Here is a 7454-nt window from a genome sequence, read left to right as displayed (position 1 = left end):
GGATTTCTTTAACTTTTAGTAGTCTGTGTAGGGTTGGATTTGTCATCATCAAATTCTTTAGTTGTTCTTTGTCATGGAAGTATTTCACTTCTCCATCACTCTTGAAAGAGAATTTTGCAGGGTTGTAGTAGTCTGGGCTGGAATTTGTTTTCTTGGAGGACTTGAAGTACTTTGCTCCATGCTTTTCTTGACTTAATGGTTTGTGAAGAGAAACCTGCCGTTATTCTAAATAATGAGTTTTCCTTTAAATGTGGTCCGTTTGTTTTCTCTAGAGGTGTTCAGTATATTGTTCTAGTGCTGGGATCTTGATTTTTTATGTCTGCATGTATTTTTAATTGGGTTGATGTTATTTGGAGTTCTATATGCATGAGTTATCTGAATGTCAGATTGTTTCCCCATATTTGGGAAGTTTTCTGTTATTACTTCTGTCCATATTCTTTTTATGTCATTTGTATTGACTCCTTCTTTCTCATTGATGCCTATTAGTCTTATGTTGTTCATCTTTGCATCATCTTGCAGATGTTGAATTATTTTTTCCTTCATCCTAGTTGTTTTTAAGAGATCTTTTCTTACTTTTTCACTAGCTGCAATGGTGTCTTCAAGGTCTGAAACTCTATCTTCACTTTCATTCAAAAAATTTTGCCAGCTTGTGATTGAGCAATTAATTTCCTGTATAGCTCTTTGAATGTGCTTCATGCATTCTATTTCTTTCCTATATTGCTCATTCAAGTATTCCATCATTTTCCTATTCTCCTCTATTTTTATCAATGTCTTCTTCTATTTCTTTCATTATAGTTATCATTTCTTTATTTTTCCTTCAGAAATTATTTCTGCTCTGATTTCTTCTATACCTTTCTGCAGCTGTTTCTTTACTTAAGATGCTATTATTTCAGAGATTTCAGGTGTGTGATTTCCAATTTCTTCTATGCTGGTGTCCCCTGCATTTGTTCTAGGTAAGCTCAAAACTTGAGACTGCATTTTACTCCTTCTCTTTGTCATTTTATATAGCACTGTCTTCTGACCTTTGGTGTGGAGCTTTGGTGCAGTTATTATCTTAGCATGTACTGATATTATTACCCAACAGAAATTATGTGGTTAAGGAAGTTGCAGTTTTGTATTTACAGAAGTATAACTAGCAACACTAATAATGGGTACTGAGATTTAGCAGTTTAACAAACTTTTGTATTTAATGGGTTTGCCTTTTAGACCCTAAGAACAGACGTTATGACCATATAGCTGAGCAGATATTATATTGAGAATTTGTACTTAAGTTAGTTCCCCTAAGTTCTGTCTGATCACCTCTCCTTTTGTGCCTTATAGTCTTCCAGGCAAAGGTGGTTCACCCTGGCTACCTGTTGCCCCCTCTCTGTAAATCAAGAGAAAGGCAGAGTATGCTCTCATAGATCTGGGTCTAGCAAAGTGTCTCAGCTTACTGGGACCAGATCTACCAAGTTCAAACTCATCCAGGTGGGCCTCATTTGGGTCTGGCTGCTGTGCTCAGCTTCTTCCTGCTGCGTCCTGTGGAAGTGCACCCTCTGTGCCCTTCTGGCAAGATGTTCTGCTCCTAGATTAGTTGGGTGGGTCTTGCTCTTTGTCTCTTTGCAGGGAGTTCTGCTGTAGGGTTCCACACCAGGCCTGTCTGAAGGGAGGAGGTCCCAGGAGCATACAGAAGGTCCCACACACACACCAGGACTCCGTCCTCATTTCTTATGTGTGATATTTCTTTTGAAATTAGAGAATATGCAGTACATTCATTATTGTAACTGTCCTACTAACCTATTTTTAAACTGCCTCATTGCTATTTCTTTCTCATTAAAATTAATTTAAAAAATGAAATTAGTGGATGACTTAATGAGATTGAAAAAGCACTGGTGGCTTGTGCTAAATGGCAGGTTATTTTTTGTTCTTGATTTCATGGATTTGTTTTTGTCATTTTGTCCAAATTTTCAGTATTCTGTAGTCTTGATTGTGTGACCTACACATACAGAAAAAGACTGACTGATTATGGAAAGAGAGGTTCATGACTTGCTTTATATTATAAATGATATAAAGTATCATTTAGAATTTCTAGGTCCCTGTATTAAGAAGTGAGGGAGCAAAACAAAAGTGAGGCTGTACACCTGTGCCAAGAAAGCGAAAGGTACACAAATAACAGAATGGAATAGAATAAATAATAGCCATTGAGGTTCTAGATTTTAAGTTATTCTCTGTAGCTAACACAAAATATTTCTCTAAATAGTTCTCTATGCATCATATATAAGTAAATAAAAATAATTTCTCTGAAATTTATGTATTGGAAGTTTAATCTTGAATTCATACCCTCAAGTATTTGATGATAGAGTCTTTCAAAGGTAATTAGATAGGTGAGGTCCTGAGGGTGGTACCTTCATGACGCTTTATAAAAGAGAGAATGCCCAACTAGTGTGTTGTTCTGACTCATCACAAGATGCTTCTAGCATATTACAAAGCATCAAAAAGGCCCTTACCAATACTAATGCTATGCTTCCAAACTTCTCAACCTCCAGAAATGTAAGAAATAGTTTTTTTCTTTATAAATACTTCCTCTTCAGGTATATTGTTACAGCAACAGAAAACAGACATAGACAGATCTGTATACATACTGACACAGCTTTTTAAAATTATGTTAAGAGAGACACAGAATATGTCTAGAGTAATATAAGATTGTAATATTTTCAAGAAATTCTTATTTTATTGAAGTTGTGGTTAAAGATTAAAAGTGTGCTACACTTCATCTGGTCCATTCTTTGTATTTTCCACTGAATTTCCCTTCCTCAGCCAGACTCTGGTGAGGATTTGATATTTCATCATTGCCCCTTTCTTCCTCTTAATAAATTTCACAAGGAGAAATACAACCAAGGAAAAGCCTATCATAGGGAATGTGCACATTGAGTGTCCATGTGGAGTCAAATGGAAACCATTGAAGTTCTTCATCCTATTTGGATGGTGAAATCACATACACGAGTGCAGTCATGACACAAATTCATTGCCACATGGCAGTGAGTGTTCTGAGTGGAGGATTATTTTTGTAGCTCCATCTGCCTGACATCACCAGAGCTAACCACATGCTGGAAGGTTGAGACAGTCTGACCTTAGAGAATCGGGAATGCAAATGGTTTCATTATTGGCTTACTCTAGGATGCATGAAAGTTCTTTTCACTTGAGAGTTCTATTTTGCTCTCACTAGAAGTCAAGTCCAGTACTTGCTCTGGGATGGTCATGATGGCTCACACAGCAAACCTTCAACCATTTTAACTTCATACTGAAAGCTTTTCTTAAGCCAAAGAGCCCAAAGGCATAAACAGCAGCCAGCTTTGAAAACTAGTCTCCCCCCCCCCAACACACACAGAGTTACTAGGGACACTTTCAATAGCACAGAGACATAAAAACCAAGATTTTCTTCCCATTCTTGCAACTTTCTAGGTCACCATCTTAATTTCCCAGATTTCTTCTTTTTTGAAGTTTTTTATTTTGGTATATTACATGTTTAAACTCAAATGAATATTGGTTTATCTTTAGAACTAGAAATAAAAAAGGCAGAAAATCTAAATTAAAGTAATAGTAAAAATATTTCTATAGATACATGTACTCTTCAAGGCTTGCTCTTTGTGATTATAGTCACCTCAACAAACTAGGGCCGCACACCACAGTGAAAGTTGGTACTTTCAATAGGAAGTAACAAAATACCAACACATAGATTTCATTAGCCCCAGTTGGAATTTTCAAAACTGCTATTTGTACAAACAAATGTTTTCATGTCTATTCTGGTTTTTTGACTACCAAAATTTATAGAACTGCTACTATATGGTATAGTTTACAGGATATTTGTACTCTGAGTGAAGATTACATGGTATGATAGACAATTCACTGACCTAAAAATTAGGGGATATATATTCTGACCCTTTGTTGACATTTAGTTCCTGTGTAAACTTGAACAAATTCCAAGCCCTATAAGGACTCACTCATGTCATCTTTAGACTGGTCGTGGTAGTGTCTACTCTGCCACCCACATAGGTCAGGGATCGAAGGAACATGAGTATGTGAAACAGACCTAAAAGTGTATACTCCAAAGGAAGGGCACTATTATGAATTATATCAGTTTACATTTTACTTCAGGGGGTTGCATGAGACATATTGCATATGCGATGAAGTGTCATATAAACTGGGCATGGTGGTACATGCCTATAATCTCAGCAATTGGGAAGCTGAAGCAGGAGAATCATGTGCTAGTTCAAGACCAGCCTGAGCCACAAAATGAGCTTAAAGCCAGCCTGAATTGCATAGTGAGACCCTGTCTCAGAAAGACCAGAATAAGGAGGAAGAGGAGGAGGAGAAGGAGAAGGAAGAGGAGGAGGAGAAGGAGGAGGAGGAGGAGAAGGAAGAGAAGGATGAAGAGGAAGAGGAGGAGGAGAAGGAAGAGGAGGAAGAGGAAGAGGAGGAGGAGGACAAGGAGGAGGAAGAGGAGAGGAATACAGTATAGATCAGATCTCAACTGGAAGTGATTTAGCCCCCAAGTGACATTTAACAATGTCTAGAGACAGTCCTAATTGTTGCAGTTAGGAGATAAGGAGGAGGCTACTGGCATCTAAAGAGTGTGTCTTACTTGCTTCCTCTTTGCTGAGACAAAATATCTGACACGAAGTTAAAAGGGAAAAATTTATTAGCTCACAGCTTGTAGTGTTTCAGTCCATACTTGGCTGGCTCCAAGGCAGGGTGGCATATGGCAGAGGGGCAACAATTCATGGTGGTGGAAGACAGCAAAAGCAACAAGAGAAAAGAGACAAGCCTATTTCTGTCCCTTATATGCAGTCTATCAGGATTAGGGCAGTGCCAATCCAACCAATGGGCTGATCCAGCAGTCTCCCACCCTTAACCCTAGCACCCTTAAGACCATAATTGTACTATGAATCAAACACACACTCTGGATCCAACCACCTCCAAAAAGCCTGACTACATGAAGTTTTGGGGGACATCTAGAGAGAAACCATAGCATGGTAAAAGGCAGGGATATTTTTAAACATTCTGAAATATATTACTCATCCTGTCACCATTGAACAACTATCACATCCAAATGTCAATAGTGCAGGAATGAGAAATCCTGGACATTTTACACCGCGTCCTGTAAAACCAGTAAAAAATCAGTCATCAGGTCACTGCTGTGCTGCTGGTCCTTTCATACAGACTTGAAATCTTTTCTTTTACAACTGAGCCAGAGAGAGGGTGTGGAATCCCTTCCAGTAATCACATACAGAGCTCCTGGTGCCCCTGATAGTTTTTTAATGTGTGGTCCTCGCAGAAGCAACATCAGCACCCCCAAAAACATCTCAGCCATAAAAAGGAGAGCCCTTCCCTGGTCTCAACCTGCTGAATTCTTGAAGCACAGCAATCTGAGTTTTATCCAGACTTTGGAGGAATTCCAACTCATGCTGTAGTTTAAGAAATACCCACTGAACAATCACCCACCACCCAGATTTTGCCACTCTGTGCTTGAAACAATGCATTAGCTTGTGTAGAGCTATGGGAGTCCTGAGATTTTCACCCCAGGAATGTCTTCCTGCTTCTAGGAGGTAAAGCAACCTCTATCTGCAGAAAGCAAGTGTCACTGGGACTTAAAGCTCTTATCACAAAACGTCTTGCTGAGAACACCCTGGGGTGGGAGTGGGGGCCAGAGTTACTAGCTTGCACATCTTCTATTTTGATTAGGCTCAAGCTGATGCACTTCTCACGGCCCAGGGGACAGTAGCTTCACTTTCCCCAGTGAGTGCTGGCCTCAGGATCCATAGGTGTGGCAACTTACGGAGCAGTACTCTTGCTCAAAGATCTTCAAGGCACAAAATAGGTGAGAGCAAGGTGAGGGACTGTACAGAGCCCATGCCTTTCTGTCTATAAGAGGCCTTAAGGTATAGACATTTACCAGTCAGCCTGGGTGCAAGCCTCAGTCAGGAGGGGATTGAGGAAATTCCTTCTGCATGCCAGGGTTGTTATGTGGTCTTAGCTCTAACCCAGTCTAACTGTGTATCCCTGGGAAAATAAAGTAACCTTCTCTAGACCACAGTAAACTTGGAAGTAAGTCACAGCATTCATTCATTCTTTCTTTCTTTCATTCATTCAGTACACACACACACACACACACACACACACACTGTATCTATCTATCATCTATCTATCTATCTATCTATCTATCATATCTATCTATCTATCTATCTATCTATCTATCATATCTATCTATCATATAATGTTGTGTGCCATAAAAGTGGGAGTTGCAGATGGTAGGACGCTAAATCAACTTGACACAGACACCATTATCTCTAATGTGATGTGGAAACACTGCACAGAGCGCAGTGGTACAGCAGAAGAAATGCAGGAGGATTACTGTGAAGTTCTCGAGCTTGGATTCCGGGGCAAGGAGTCAAAGCCTTCATGCAGTGACAGGGGAGAGGGCAAGGAACACATCCACATGGTCATAGGTTTTAACTACACTGCAAAAGTAAAATTTTAGCAGCAATTGCTTTCAGCCACCACTTCTTCCCGCCTGGCTTCCCCTCCACTGCTTTTCTCCTTGTACTGGGTGGCAATGGAGTAGCTGCAGACTGAAGAAGTTAGCTTAGGGGAAACAGAGTCAGGGAGGCATTTAGCTTGAGTTTAGTAGAATTATTATTAGGCTTCTAGATGTTATCTTACTATCCACTACACATTTTTGGCCATGTGGTGTTGGACCCAAATCAGCAGGGCAAGGGTAACACTGTGATATGAGACCTCTTAGAGCACCGATGTTTAAAATATGTGGCTGAGAGAGGACAAGCAAAGTTTGGAGCGTTTGGAGCCAGACGCTGGTCTGTGGAAAATTCTAATCATCAGATGTTGCAAATAGAGCATTCAATTCCATGACACTTAGTTAACACAGATGTTCTGCTCTGCTAGAAATAGATGAGGTGTGATCAAAATATACGGTGAAAGTTGAACTTTTTAAAAACTGTATTACAGTAAAAGATGCATTACCACTAATCTGCCCTCAAATACTCCCCCTTGCATCTAGCACATTTATCCCACCATCCTTGCCCCTTCCTAAGGCAGCTCTGGAAGTCTTGTATGATTAGTGAATTTATGAGGTGTGATAAAAAATACAGTGACTGCTGCTGCTGAGTGCAATCCAATGGAAAGGCAGACTTGTGAAGACATTACGGTGTGGCCTTCTCTACCTTGTTCACTGGATCTGGCACTGTGTGATCTTTGGCTCTTCACCATCATCAAAATGACCAGGAAAGTGAATATTTTCAATCAATTCACATTGAGAGAACCACAATAGCTCAGCTAAAGATACTCACCAAAAGGCTTCCAGAACTGCTTCTTAAAGTAGCAAGGATAATGGGATAAGGGTGCCTAAAGTAGGAGGGTTGATGGCAATATGTCTTTTACTGTAATAATTTTTTAAAAAA

This window comes from Octodon degus, unplaced genomic scaffold, assembly GCF_000260255.1.
Source record: "Octodon degus isolate 3935 unplaced genomic scaffold, OctDeg1.0 scaffold00019, whole genome shotgun sequence".
Classification (NCBI taxonomy): Eukaryota; Metazoa; Chordata; class Mammalia; order Rodentia; family Octodontidae; genus Octodon; species Octodon degus.
The sequence above is the reverse complement of the archived record's forward strand: the minus strand, read 5'-3'. Positions refer to the sequence as shown.